The sequence below is a fragment of the Manis javanica genome, chromosome 8, assembly GCF_040802235.1.
Source record: "Manis javanica isolate MJ-LG chromosome 8, MJ_LKY, whole genome shotgun sequence".
In the NCBI taxonomy this organism is placed as follows: Eukaryota; Metazoa; Chordata; class Mammalia; order Pholidota; family Manidae; genus Manis; species Manis javanica.
The window spans coordinates 14,455,200-14,470,030 of NC_133163.1; the positions used below are offsets into that span (position 1 = coordinate 14,455,200).

General features: G+C 40.7%; 1 protein-coding gene across 8 annotated transcripts in view; it reads left to right on the forward strand.

Annotated features, from left to right (window-relative positions):
* The window catches only part of FOXN3 (forkhead box N3), a 427,318-nt gene that overhangs the window by 405,699 nt on the left and 6,788 nt on the right, over nt 1-14,831 (forward strand). The window lies entirely within an intron of this gene.

Consider the following 14,831-nt stretch of genomic DNA (forward strand, 5'->3'; position numbering starts at 1 on the left):
TCAATCAAGTTCATGCCTAACGGCCGTCTTGCTTTCATTGTATGGCACGCCCAAAGAAGCTGGCCCAGAACGCTGTTAGCTGGGGCCTGGGGGACGTGCAAGGTGGAACTTCCTTGTGTGAATCAGCCATGTGGAGCTTCTCCACTGGCGTGTGTCTTAAGTCTTCCAGCAAACCAGCCCACTACTGCAAGACAGAAGTCGCTAATCAGGGTGGACGCTGTGTCTGGAACCTGATCACGAGGGAACTTAGTGGGAAGGAGAATAGTAACAGAATTACAAAACCGCTTACCATTTCTGCTGACCAACAGGCTAATACTTTCCAAACTACAGAGGCAGGTCTTCTGCTTGTGTGTCTCCAGTATCTTTCTTTATTATACTTAGATCAGTAATTCTTGAGTTCGTAAGTGGCAAGCCAAAATATCAATGCCTTTGCCTCACATTATGAGAGACATACTCTGTTTTCCATCCTTTCTTAAAATCTTTTCTGCCTCACCTCCTAGTTTACCATTTGGGTCGAAAAGACTTTGAGTCTGTAGACGAATTTTGCATGAAGCAACAATCTCTATTCATGAGAAGATCCTAAGTGTAGAGTTGCAGTTTTTTTCTTGAGGCCTCTTTCGGTGCCTTCCAGTGTGACTGGCACGGCAGCCCCAGCCATTCCTTGTAGAAGGGTGCAGAAGAGCCAGGCAGAGGGGAAGGGGGCGCCTGAGACCAAGCTTGTCCTTCAGCAGGACCAATTATTACCCTCATGGAATGTAGTATCAGAAATATTACTGATTAGTACCCTTTAGAGGCATTATTTAAAACACTGATTCCTTTTCCAACTGGTTATGTTCTTGTTAGAAGATAAAAAAGCCCTACAGCAAAACAATGAAGTCTTGTTTCTGGTTTTAAGCGTTGCCACTCATCCACCCCACTTTGGCTCCTTACGCAAGAAAAGACCACGAAACAGGTTTCGGATCCAATCAGGAGACAAATCACATGAGGTATACAAAAAGAAAGACTTTCAAGAACGCTTAACCAGGTAGAAAGTTGCTAACCAGGTAACTGGAAGGGTAGAATGTGAGCTGAAGGTGTGGCGGAGGGAGCAGTTGTCCGGAGCAGGTCCGTGCCCTCAGGCAAGGGCAGAGGTGGGGCCCATGGTCCCAGGTGCTGGCACACAGGCCTCAGAGGAGGCCTGGGACTGGGAATCTCTGAGCTCAGAGGAGGAACCAGAGGGGAGGGTCAGCAGATCTCTGAGGACGAGGCTCCTGCTGGCGCAGTTAGTTGCCTCTGAGGGAGTGTGTACAAGCTGGTTGTGTTTGGAAGAACCGTGAACTGAACTCAGCAACCACTAGACCGTTTAACCTACTGCCACCGCAGAGCTGAAGAGGTCTTGCTGGGCCGATACAGGAACAGGAACACACAGGGAGGAGCATGTCCCCTCTGCCTCTACCCCCTGCCCAGTCTCTCCGTGGCCCTCCTTCTGGTCTGAACCTAACACAGAGCCAGCCGGTGCAGCAGAAATGTGGCCTGCATGGTCCAGCCCCAGCTCCAGTGCATGGGACGCCATGGAAGAGCGGGTTTGGGGCTGAGTGAAAAGAGCTTCATATTGGCACAGTTTGCTCAACAGCCACCCACCCCAAAAGCACCAGAGTGACCTCCATGAGTGGCCGAGGCTTTCTGTGCAGAATCATTTCAGGAAAATGGCCAAACACAAATAACAGACACTAGATGACCGTTTGCATAGAGATGACCAGTAAATTTATTACTGTGAATTAGCAGTACATTATCCAAATCCCAGTTCTGCACCTTCCACCTCAGGTTTAATGGAAATTAGGGAGAAGAGTGTTGCTAGCTCTGTAGGATCAAGGGCATTGCTTATAATACCTGTGCCCTCTTTATGTCCCAAATGCCTGGCAAATGGTAGGCACCCAGATGCTTTCAGATAGAATGAACAAAACATAGCCATGTAGGTATTTGCAGAATCAAGGTCTATGTGAAAACCATTTAAAAGTGTTTGGGCGGGGGTGGGGGTGGGTCTTGTTTTGCTCTTTCTCATTCATTATAATTAAATTTTTTTAAATTTGGTCATGTGTCAGTTGAACCTAAATTCAGTTGAGGTTAAAAGGAAAATAGTCCAGCCGAGAATAGAACAACAGCAAATGTCATCTGCCAGACCCCCTGGCAGTGACCCAGGGGTCTTGGGGGTGCTCATTGTTTTTGTAGCCGCCCCCTCAGTTCAGCTGAGGTTGGAGAGAGGGCTGGAGTCATTAGCACCCACTAAGGAGCAATTTCCTATTCTGTTTTGTGTGACAGGCTTTCTCTGTGAGTCTAAATGACTTCTCCTTAAGTGAAAATATTTGTCTTTCAGGGATTTTTTTTCCTGCCCTGAGTGGCAAAGGCCATGTTTGTTTGTCTTAACTCTGAAACTGTTATTGACATAGATGAAGTGTTACTTTTATTAGCTGATCATTACACAGCTTGTATTTGCTGGGTTCCTTTGCATATAATTATCATGTGAAATCTCCTTGTAAGAGTATCTGTCAATAGTGTAATTGACTTTACAGTGTTGACTTTTTACTCAATAGCCTCAGAGATTGGCCCGTCCTTAGACATTGGAAACCTGCTTATTTTTAAATTTGCTTGGGCAGAGTCCTCAAGACACATTTTCCTCAAAATAACTGCTCACACATCTTAAAGTTTTATGCCTGTGTCTTCTGCTTTCCCAGTGAAATTCCATGCAGAGAATTAACTGAATGGAACAAACAATTATGGCTCTGGAAGAACTATTTCTGGCCCTCTTAGGAAATGGGAGCCCCAGGTTTCTTACATTCATAGCATAATGGGCTGTCTCCCAGGGAGAGGCCGTAGCAACTCACCTGGATCTGGGCCACCTTGCTTTCAACCCTTGGGGTTCTTTTTACTCCAAGTGACCATTTAGGTGACAGAAAATAATTAAATTTCCAGAGCTTGCTGGAGGATTGGAAGAAAATGGACAGGACGGGCACCGTTCAGAAGGTAGTTGGGCTCAGAAATTCATGCATATGTGTGGAAACCTAGTTTCCTGGGTCTATATCCTGTAGCTATGTGACCTTGGGCAAGTGTACCTGGGTTTCTCAGGAGAAAACCAGCATATGCTTTCTGAACCATTAAGGTTAACACACATGTGCCTGGCTGAGTTTACAGGTGTTTGATAAATAAATCATGTGGAAAAACAACCTGATTCAGAAATAGGCAAGGACTTTAGTAGACATTTCTCCACAAAGAAAATATACAAATGGCCAATAAGCACATGAAAAGATGCTCAGCATTACTAATTAGGGAAATGCAAATCAAAACCACAGTGGGAAAGTACCTCACACTGTAGGATGGCTACTATCAAAAAAGAGAAAATTACAAGTGTTGACGGGGATTTGGAAAAATTGGAATGCTTGTGCGCTGTTGGTGAGAATATAAAATGTTGCAGTCATTGTAGAAAACAATGAGGCTGTCCCTCAAAAAATTAAAAATAGAATTACCATATAGTCCAGCAATTCCACTTCTGGGTGTGTACCCAAAAGAATTGAAAGCAGGTTCTAAAGAGATGTTTGCACATTTGTGGTCATAGCAGCAGCATGATTCACAATAGTATGTGTAAGCAACCAAATGTCCATCAGCACATGAACAAATAAGCAAAAGGTGGTATATACACCTGATGGAATAGTACTCAGCCTTTAAAAGGAAGGAAATCCTGGCACATGCTAGAAAATGGATAAACTTTGAGGACATTACATTAAGTGACGTAAGCCGGTCATAGAAAGACGAATACTATATGGTTCCACTTACTTGAGGTACTTAATCAGAATCATAGAGGCGGGAAGTAGAGTGGTGTTTGCAGGGGCTGAGGGGTGGGAAGAATGGGGAGTTACTGTTCCTTGGGTATAGAGTTCAGTTTTCCAAGATGAAGAATTCTAGAGATGGATGGTAGTGAGGGTAGCATAAGAGTGTGAATGTATTTAATACTACTGAACTTTACACTTAAAATTTGTTAAGATGGTACTTTTTGTTTGTGTATTTTACCACAATAAAGAATTTCAGAAAAATTAAATGAATAATGTGGAGAGCCTCATGGATTCAGCCTGCCCTCCACAGACCCTCCCAGGTCCCCTTTCTGTGCTCCTGAAGCTTAGCCCCAAGCCCCAGGAAAAGGCCTAGAGTGAGCGTCTTACACCCCTTCAGGACAGTGTCTGTCAGAGGCAAAGCCATTTGAGTAGCAATGGCAATAGTCTGGACTGCAAGTCCGAGCCACAGCCAGGTATAAAATTATATGAAAGTTCCATCTAATCACCATCTAGGCCTTTCTTAGATTTTTTATGTAGATTTCTAAGGACCTCAAGTGAAAACTTCAGTTTTCATGGAACATGAAGTAAGTCAGGAGTTAGTAGTCTTACTGTAATAACAAACATTTATACTTAATTAAGGTCCTGTCGTAGAGTTGTCGGGAAAAACCTATCTATCCGCCTAAGACCTGCTGTTTGTCAACTATCTTTGTCTTTCCCCTTGAGAAGATGTTTGTAACATGTGTTGAGGAAACCAGCCAACTTCAGTATTAAGATAGGGGTGGTCTCATACACAGCTTGAGGGAAGTTTTGCCATTAATCCTTTCTTGTGTTTTGTTTTGTCTTTAAAGACCAACCACCTGTCAGTTTTTGTCTTCTGAAGTTGTGGTCTTTGAAGGCAATTCTGAAACTCAGTATTAGATTATGCTTTGTGGTGGAGGGTGGGGAGGAGGAAACACTGAAAGGATAGATGTAAAAGAACAGGAAAAAAGAATCTCAGGAAGACAGAGCATGTGCTTAAGTTCCCATTCAGTTCTTGTCTCAGCTTTTTGTCTTGGCTTCTGGCTTTTCTGGTGCAGACATCTAAACAACAACCAGTGATCTTACTGTGTGAATTTGGATCAACGTTCTAGAGTTGCTTCTTGTGTTTTAAATCAGTGGCCTTAGTTAAGGCCTTTGAAAGCCCTGGTAGCCTTTTCCTATTACATCTGAAAATGCTCTGAACTCCTGGTGATTCTGGACTATGCCACATGCAAAGCAGTTCTTAGAGGAGAGTTTTAGGATCATTCCTATTTGTGTTCTATGATCTAATGAACAGGGAGTCACATTTATCTCAGTAGTTTAGGGGGACCATTTGCAGCTCATGGGAGAAAATTGTCCCCTCTGCCCCCACACACATACCCTGGAGATGATCACTAAGGCAGAAGTCATGGAGTTATTAAACACATGCTTCTCAGGAAGGGCTAACCAAGGTGGAGCAGACATCGTAGACTGCTGGACCTGCTATAGTTATACTATGCATATAAATGTAAGACACTCATGATTCCACCACCCAACATAAAAATGAAAACATTACTAATACACCTGTCTTCCCTGAAAGATAACTACAATCCCAAATGTATTTACTCTTCCCATGCTTTTAAAAGTGGTTTTGATATCCATAATCAATGTGTTGTTTAGTTTTGCTTGGTTTTGAGTTCTGTGTAACTGGAACAATACTATATGACTTCTTCTCTAACTTGCATTTTTTTACTCATTATTAAGTTTATTTGTTTTGCTTCATGGAGTAATTAAATCATTTTCATAGCTGTATAATTACACATGTGACTATACCACAATTCTTTTTTAAAAGGAACAGTTTCTTGCTATTATAAGTAATGTTGCTGTGGAAATACTTGTGCATGTCTCCATTTTCATTTAAGATGCATGTCCAGGTGTGGAATTGGTTGGTAGGGTATGTACGTGCTCAACTTTACAAGGTAATAAATACCAGAGATAGTTTTCTGAAGTGTTAGTATCTATTTACACTCCTACCAGCAGAGTATGATTTTCCCATTCTTCTACATCTTCACAGACATTCAGAGTTGTCATACTTTGCTATTTCAGCCAATTCAGTGAATATGTAATGGTATCACATTGTGCTTTAATTTGTATTTCCCTTGTGACTAAAGATATTGCACAACTTTACAAATATTTAATTGGCTGTTTGAATGTTCTCTTTGATGGACCACCTGTTCAATATTTTGCTCATTTTTCTATTGTGTTATTTCTCTTTTTCTTATCTTTGCAGTTCTTTGAATATTCTGGATATTAATTCTTTATTGGCTGTATGCATTGCAGATAACTTCTAGGTTTGTGGATGGTCATTTCACTGTCTGTAAAATTCTTCCTTTCACATTTAAGTCTGTAATCCACCTGGAGTTAATTATTTGTATATTTATTTTTTTCTAGCAACTTTGCTAAATAAACTGCCATAGTGACTCTGATAATTTATCTTCTGTAAATTATGGTGGGTTTTTCCTTTCTAATTCTTTTATCTTTTATTTTTCTTGTCCATCTGCACAATTCAGGATCTCTCGGTAAAAGTAATGGTAGTAGACATTTTTATGTTGCTTCTTATTTTAAAGGGAGCTGTGTTATTGATCCGTAATTGATAGGTGTTCATTGTAGATTATTTAGGAAATGCTCTTTTATCATAACAAAAATTTCTAATATTCCAAGTTTGCTATATTTTATTATGAATGTTGTTGGATTTCATTGGAAAAAACGTTCACAACATTTAAGATAATTATTGAATTTTTCTTTGATAGTTTTACTATGGTGAATTACATTATAAATTTCCCTATTTCTGGATATACTGTGTCTCATCTGAGGGCATCAGCCCTGGGCAGGTTCACTATGGATTCAGTGAGACCGAAAAATGAAAACAGAACATTCTTGGGGTAAAAGGGTTTATACTCGGCCTTATTCTCACCACAGTAGGTCAAGCACTAGAATCACATCTACATCCAGCAGTCTGCGGGTCTGTAATCCACCTCCGTCTCTGCCTCCACCCAGAGCCCTGGGCAGAGCTCTTCATATAGTGACTCAGTCAGTAATAGCTTATTGACAAAAGGTGTGGAAGCAGTAGCCTAGCAGCAGGCCAATTACATCATCAGGTAGTTTAGGGTCAGGTGGGGATCCTGGCCATAGGAACTTCCATTTTTTCCACAACTTGCTTATTGATACATTATATTTTTTACATATTGTTAAGAGTTGGTAAGCTAATATTTTATGTATGAAGTTACATTCTTGTCCATTCTCCGTGTTTCTCTAATGCTATCATTATCTAGTTTTAGTGTCAAAATTACATTATTCATATAAAATGGATTGAGGAATATTCACTCTTACATCCTCTGAAACAGAGGATGTAAGATAAGATTGCAGTTATCTATTGCTTGATGGAACATGCTTGCAAAAGAGTCTGGGACTGGTGTTTTCTTCATGGGATAATTTTTAACTATTGATTTAGTTTTTAAATGATTATAGGTATGGCTTATATTTTGTTTTTTAATTCATTTTGGTAACTTCAGGAATTTGTCCATTTCACCTAACTTTTCAAATACATTGGCATGAAGTATCTGTCATCTTTTGAAGTATCTGTTGTAGTTATGTTGCAGTTAGTTTCCTTTTTTTATTCCTTATTTCATTTATCATCTCTCTTTTTGCCTAATCTTGCCATAGTTTTGTTTTTGTCTCAGAAAATCAACTTTTGGGTTTTTCTTTTATTTCCTCTGTACCTGTTCTGCACTTCATTAATTTCTGCTTTTTCTTCATATTACCTTTCTTTAGATTTTTTTCCTTTGTCTAGATTGGATTCTTTTCTTCTAAAACCTTTATTCTTTTTCTATAAAAGTTTCAGTTAGATTTTCCTTCCATCTTCTGCCTAGTTGTATCCCATATGGTTGATACCTTTCATTTTCATTATTAAAGTATTTTCTAACTTGTTGGATTTCTTTGACACATAGGTATTTTGAGACGTATGTTTTCAATCTTGAATTCTATGATGAGGTGGTTGTTTCTTTCTTTCTTTTTTTTTTTTTATAGTTATCTCTTCAACACTGATTACTAACTGCAGTCCGTTATGGCCAGAGAATTGATCTGTCAGATGCTGCTTCTCTGAAAGCCATGGAGACTTGTTACATGGTCTAGTGAGTGTAGTTTTTATAAATACTCTGTGCTTCAAAATAATCATGGCTTCTCCATTATTAGCACATATTGTGTGTGTGTCCATTAGATCAAATCTTCTGCATATTAACATTCAGTGTGTGTGTGTGTATGAGAGAGACAAAGAGAATGTTTGATCAATACAGGGAATGATGTATTAAAATCTCCCATTACAATGTGGATCTGACTGTTGTAGCTCTTTCAGTTTGGGGTGCATATATTTGAAGCTGATTATTGGAAATATCCTTGTTTAGAACTGTTATATCTTCCTGGTGAATTGAACCTTTATGAATGTTTAATGACTCTATCTGTAGTAATGATTTTGCCTTAAAAATCTCTCTCATCTGGTTTTAATATAGCCACAACAACACGGCACAATACATTTTCCATCCTTTTACTTTTCACCTTTGTTTATCCTTTTGGTTTGGGGTTTGTCTCTTGTAAATACCTTACAGCTTTTTTTTAAGTCTGTGTTAATGATCATTACCTTTTAATGAAGACTTTTAGCCCATTTTTAATGACATATTTGGATTTATTTCTACCACCTTATTTTGCATTTCTTTCTTCCTAATTTTTTTCTGTATTCTTTTTCCTTTCTAGCATTACTTTAAATTGATCAAGATTCTCCTGCTCTTTATTCCTTTTTTTCTTCCTTCTAATGGTTTAGAAGTGACACATTTTGCTTCTCTTCTCTTATGCTAGGACTCTCTTCTCTTAAGATCCTAGGACTTGTAACATAAATATTTTAAAATGTTTAAAGTTAATCAATATCTTCAACCTCCTGATCAATACAAGGCCCTTGGAATGCTTTAACTCCTATTCTCTCTACCTCCCAAATGATATGTTACATTTGCTGGTATTTTGGTTCTATTTCAGTTTTCTTTTCTTTTTTTTAAAGTCACTTAGTCATTGTTATCATCAGTCCGTCCAGTCAATAGTTGATATGCCCTGACTTTTTGTATGAAAATATATTTCTGTTGCCTTCATTCTCAGAAGATACTATTACTGGATATTCAATTTTAGTTTGACAGTAATTTTTTTCCTCTCGCTTAGAATATTGCTCCACCTTCCTCTGTTTTACTTGTTTTATCTTAATTGATACTACTCTGTAGGCAGTATGTTTTCTTTCTTTTAAATCTCTTTTTTCAAATGCTCTGCAGTTTAACTACGATTATCTAGATACACATATATTTTTATTTACCCTTCATGGGATTTGTTGGCTTTTTAAATCTGAAGATTGCTACCTTCATCAAAACTAAAAAATTATCAGTCACTTTCTATTTAGGTATTAGAACTTCCCCATTTTGCCTTTATAGTCTGGAACTCCAAGTAGATTTATACTGTATCTTATTACTGCATTCCATATTGCCTAATCTTTCTTCTGTATTTTCCATTTGTCTCTCTCTGCTGCATTTTGCATACTGTCTTTAGATCCATCCTCTAATTCACTGATTTTTTTTTCACTCATTTTTCTCTTTCATCTTCATTGAGTTATTTAATTTCAGGGATTCTGTGTTTCATCTTCAGAAATTCTGTGTGATGCTTTCCACATTTTGCCTGCTTCATTTTAATAACCATTCACCCTTTCAGATATTTTTCAATTCCTTCTTTTACTTCTTTACATATAACTTGACATTCTATTCCTACTTATTTCAATATCTGCTGGCTTTGCAGTTCAGATCCGATAATTTCTTTTTTCTGTTGTTTCTTGCTATGATGGCTTGTTTCTTCTGTGTTTGATCATTTTTTTGATTTTGAGCCTATGTTCCTTGGAATTTTATCTGTGGGAATTCTGTGTGACCTGAGTTTAAAGTGTGTTCTCTCAGAAAGGGTTATTATTTTCTTCTAGTAGGCACTTTAAACTAAATTTAGCTTGAGGTCTTTTGGTCCACAGAGTAGAATTCTGGTCTCATACCCACAAGACTTCAGGCTTGTGTTGAAAAATTCTCAGGGGAGGCTTTTCTTGTTTCCCATTCCATCTGGAGCTGAGGTTAAGGCTGGCTTTTCTCCCCAGTGTCTTTCTGCCTGTGAAGGGCAGTTACTTTTCCATAGGACCTCACTGAGTGCATCATCGTTCAAGGATCCTAACTTATACATGGCTTTTTTACATTTATATGTTCTTGGTGGCCTGTTCGCTGGTATGTTTGGTGATTTTAGATTACAAACTTCTACTTGAATATTTGATTAAATTTAATGTGTGAGAATCCTGGTCGCCTAAATTCAGGTCACTCTCTTCAAGAGAGGATTTGCTTTTAAAACGGCCAGTCGCTTGGGGGACAGTACACCTGAGGACACTTGAACCCCCTTTAAGGAACCCCAATAACCATGGAGTTGCCCAAATCAGTTTTCCTGCCGCTCCCCCGACCTCACCACAAGTTTGAGCTCTTGTCTCAGTGCTAAAGTAGACGTTTGCTCCAGGGAAGCCCTGGCTTTTTTGGTTGTCTGTTGCTCACAGTTCAGACTTTTCCCTTTAGCTTGTATGTTAAGTTCTTTGGGGACATGTGTCCATGTGGGTCTCTAGGATTCCCCTTATTTTTCACTTTATCCAGGATCCTTCGTATCATAGTCAGAAGAATGCCTTCCAAATGTCTTCTCCGCCACCTGGCTGGAAGTGGCAGCCTCTGGTCATCTCCTCCGTGCCTTTCTATCTGTCGTTGGTTTTAGAGAGAAGTGTGGCACCAGCCCCTGGTCTAGCACTGCTTGTACAATCCCATTCATCCCATGCTTGGTAAAAGATCAGAGTTCTCTGGTAAATCCCTTGGGAGGACACCCTCAGGCTAAATGATAGCCTCTAAGGTTGAAGCCATCAGTTTCAGAGTAAACCCAAATGTATAGGTGAGAAGTAGAGGCAAGACGTGTGATCCTGCTGTCATGGAACAGATGATGGGCTGGTAGAGAAAACAGCCAAACGGCCATCTAATCAGAAGCTCTACCCTAACTTGTTAATTGCAAGCATTCATTGCAGGTGCTCAGCCTGAACTAATGTGATTTCTCACCGTTTATGTTCGCTATTTCCCATCCATTTGAGGAGAGAATGAATACCAGGTTTTTATTTGAGATTAGTAACACACGGTTTTGTTGAGACCTAGTAAAATCAGATGGCTTTAATTTATGCTAACATGATAATTGTGAGTCATGTTACATATAAATTCAGCCAAAACTGGAAAATTGCAGGCATTTCAGATGTATTGCATGGTCATTTTTAATGAATGATTTTCGAGGTGATGGCTAGAAATTTCACCTTCCAGTATGTTTAGGATGACTGGTTTCTTCTTTTAGGTATTTGGTGGTGCTCTGTAATGACAACCCTTGCAGTTGGATGTGTTTGACACCAAGTCTGTGCAGCTGGCTTGAAACCATCATGAACAACATTGTATCAAATTATTAATAATTGGAGGAGCTTGTCACTCCTGCTGAGATTGTATATACTTTATGGATTATGAGGCCGTGCTAAAATAAAATCTCAGGGAAAGTTAGTATTATCACATGAGAGAGAGATACATCTGTATTTTAATTTTAACTCCCTGAAGTTATGTCTGTGTTCCTGTTTTCATCCGGAAGTATTGGCAACGGGTATATTGGTTTCCGGTCTTCATCCCAGTAAACTTCCTCCTCTGGGGGTGACAGGGAGACATTCTAAATTCCTGCTTGAATCATCTGAGAATTAGCTGGACCCTTTTGGACAAGTCTCAAGGCTCCCTGAGTTTCTGTTTATCTGTAAAATGGCTGAACTAGGCCAGTGTTCCAGGGCGTGGACTCCGAAATCACTGTTTACATGCCTGAAACTGGAGACCCATACAGCATTGAATTTGTGGGCTGTGGAAGTGATTTTCTTTTCTTTTCTCCTTTAATCCCGGTGATCTCTTTAAAAAAGAAGTCTCAGCTGGTTCTCATGTATGTTTAGCACCTCTCTAATGCTTGCTTATCCCCCTTAAGAAAAGAGAAGTTCTCGGACTCAGAACCTTTCTTGTAACAGTATGGAAATAAATACTGTATCACTGCTTTCACTCTAGTGTATTTCTCCCACTTCCCACCCCAAACATTTTATTTAAAAAATTTCTTTTATCTAAGCATTAGCTTTTTGCAGTACTCATTTCTTACTTCTCTTCCTCTCCTATTCCATGTATGCTCAGAGAGGTATCATATTTTGCTTAATTGTGGTACGTGAAGTGAATCTTAAACCTCATGTTGTTTAAAAAATAGGGATTCAGAACTGAATTGATTTTCTAAAAGCCAGCCATAGCCCAGTTTACTCAGCCAAGTGCTTTGCATTCCACTCTGAAACTGTCTTAAGCTAGTTCAGTAGACTAATTATTTTTGGATTTTACGCTAGTTACCTACAACAGGAAAGATCAAGGGAACCATTATATGAGACTTCCATTGTCACTGGCTTCAAGAACTATTGCTAACTATCTGTATAGTTAGTTACATCTATTGAGTTTCATATTTGAGTTGGAAAGTAATCTTTACCTAGCCACTTTCATTCACCCGGGACAGAGCCAAGAAACGGAGTCTGCAGAAAATAGATGTCACAGAGGCCATTCCCCAAAGCTCAGGGGCTATGTTTACAGGCAAGCCCAAGAGGAATTTCCCTCTCAGGGCCTCTTCATTCTCACTTTATGCCGCATTCCCAGAAGCCTCTTGACCCAGAATAGAAAGCACACCAGACTAGACTGCTCAGGGTAGGCATGTCGTAACAGCAGGAAGCCTCAGTGAGCAGTCTGACAGCAAGAGAGGAGACCAAGTCAGAATTCTCCCACTAAGAACCATCTTCTGTGCTCAGAAGTTTCCATTTTATCATCACACTGCTGTGTAGAGCAGACAAGGAGCCTGTGACCGTCACTACAGACAGTGCTAGGATGAGGAAAGAAGTCTGTCTATCTTCAAAGCCATGCTGTTTACAGATGGACTGGTGGTGGGAGGTCCTATGGATCTGGGACCATAGAGTGCAAGACACAATCTAGGACTTTTCCTGACACTGCTATGACATCACTGTGCAAATGCACACGTGGTAGGCTGTAGGTTTTTCGTGATAATCTGGAGGCATTTTGTGAGGGCTGAATTTTGGTAGTGGCCCATGTGCATCTTGCTGGTGCACATCACATCATAGTAGGAGTCCTCGCCTCCAACTTAAGTCTAGCAGAGCGCCGTAGGTGCTGGCCACCAGAAGAGAGACTACGTGGCTTGACCTCCTTCTACAACATTTATACCAAAGACTCTGCTTCCCTTTTACTTACTCTGTAGGCTGCAAACGAGGGTCTCGCTGAGCCTCAGGGCCCACAGGGGTGGCGAGAGAGAAAGGGTAAGGGCTAGCAACTGCATCTCATTGCTGGGCCCATCCTCATAACCTCTCCCCTTGTGCCCATGCTCAGGGAGTGTCTGATAAGGTGTGTTGACGGAGACCCACAGTTAGCTTCCCAAACTTCATGCTGTCTGCCACACTATTCCATCTGTGCCTGGCACATGCTAGTTGCTGGGGACACATCAGTGACTGGATCCTGTCTTATGGAGTTAATACTCTATTGGGAAGCACAGACACCGAACAAGTCATCATACAGTGTAAAGATGGTGGGACATGCTTTCAGTGGGCGCTGACAGTTGGGCTTGGGTAGGAAGGGAAAGTGTGCTTCTGTTCCCACATCTAGAACTGTGTCATCGGGTGGATGGGCTTGCAGAAAGTGGGGCTGGCATGGTGCAACAGAGCATCTCTCCTCCTTGCCCAAAACCCATAGCCCTCATGTCCCAAGTCAGATGCACTGTCTTCCACAGACCTTTCCTCGTGACCTCCCTCTCTCCCCTCCATCTGTAAGTCACCCTTCCCTCCCATGAGTATTCATCCCTGATCACTGCCTCTTCCTAGCACCTACTGTGTTCCAGGCATCTGCAGGCATTCACTCACACCCTTACCCTCTCAACCCCGGCAAGTGGATGTAGTTACTGCTGCCGCTTTATCAGTAAGGAAGCATGAGGGAGGTCAGTTCATTGTCTAGACATCAAGATACGAGAATAGTCAGAGGCATGAATGAGTGTTACAGGGTCCTGATGGAACATACAGCAGAGGTCGTGGTTACAAAAAAATCAGAAAAGAGTGAGAATTGGTTTGACGATGGAGCGCAGTGTTCCAGCTGGAGAGTCAGACTTTGGTTCCAATCCCAACCCTGTTGCTTTTTAACTGTATGGTTTTAAGAATCACAAAACCTCTCCAGAACCTTCTTCTGGTGTCTGTTGAAATAAACATACTGATATCCACTTTATAAACACAGTCATCTCTGCAGACATCACTGAGCGCCTGGCAGGTGGTAAGTTCATAAATGGGGATTACTGCTCCCTCATCTGTACTCTAACCATAACTTCTCTCTGTTTGACGGTAAGCGTCTTTGTGACAGTGTCTGTATCTGATTCCACCTCAGGTGCCTCTCCCAGGACCCTCCTAAGGTCTTGAGTTTATATTAGGTGTTCAGTGAATATTTTCAGAGTGAATGAAGGAGGGAGGGAGGCGGGAGTGAATAGCTGTCACCACGTGGCAGGTATCTCTTCTGGCTGAAGACCCAAGTTAGCCTTCTGACAAAAGGCTCCTAATGTAGCAACTTTAGAAGAGAGCGGGCCTTTTCTCTGAAGTACCCAGCCAACATCATGTGGCGGTGTGTACAGTGTTGGCAGGTATGCGAAACGAAGCCCAGCTTGATATTTATGGTTTGATATAAGAGATTGCATTCCCACGACTGTCACTTCCAAGAAGTGTTTTGATGTCACAGCAGCACAAATTGAGTGAAAACGCCAGTGATGGGGAGATAAGCAGGGAAGATGGAGTGTCAGGATATAGGA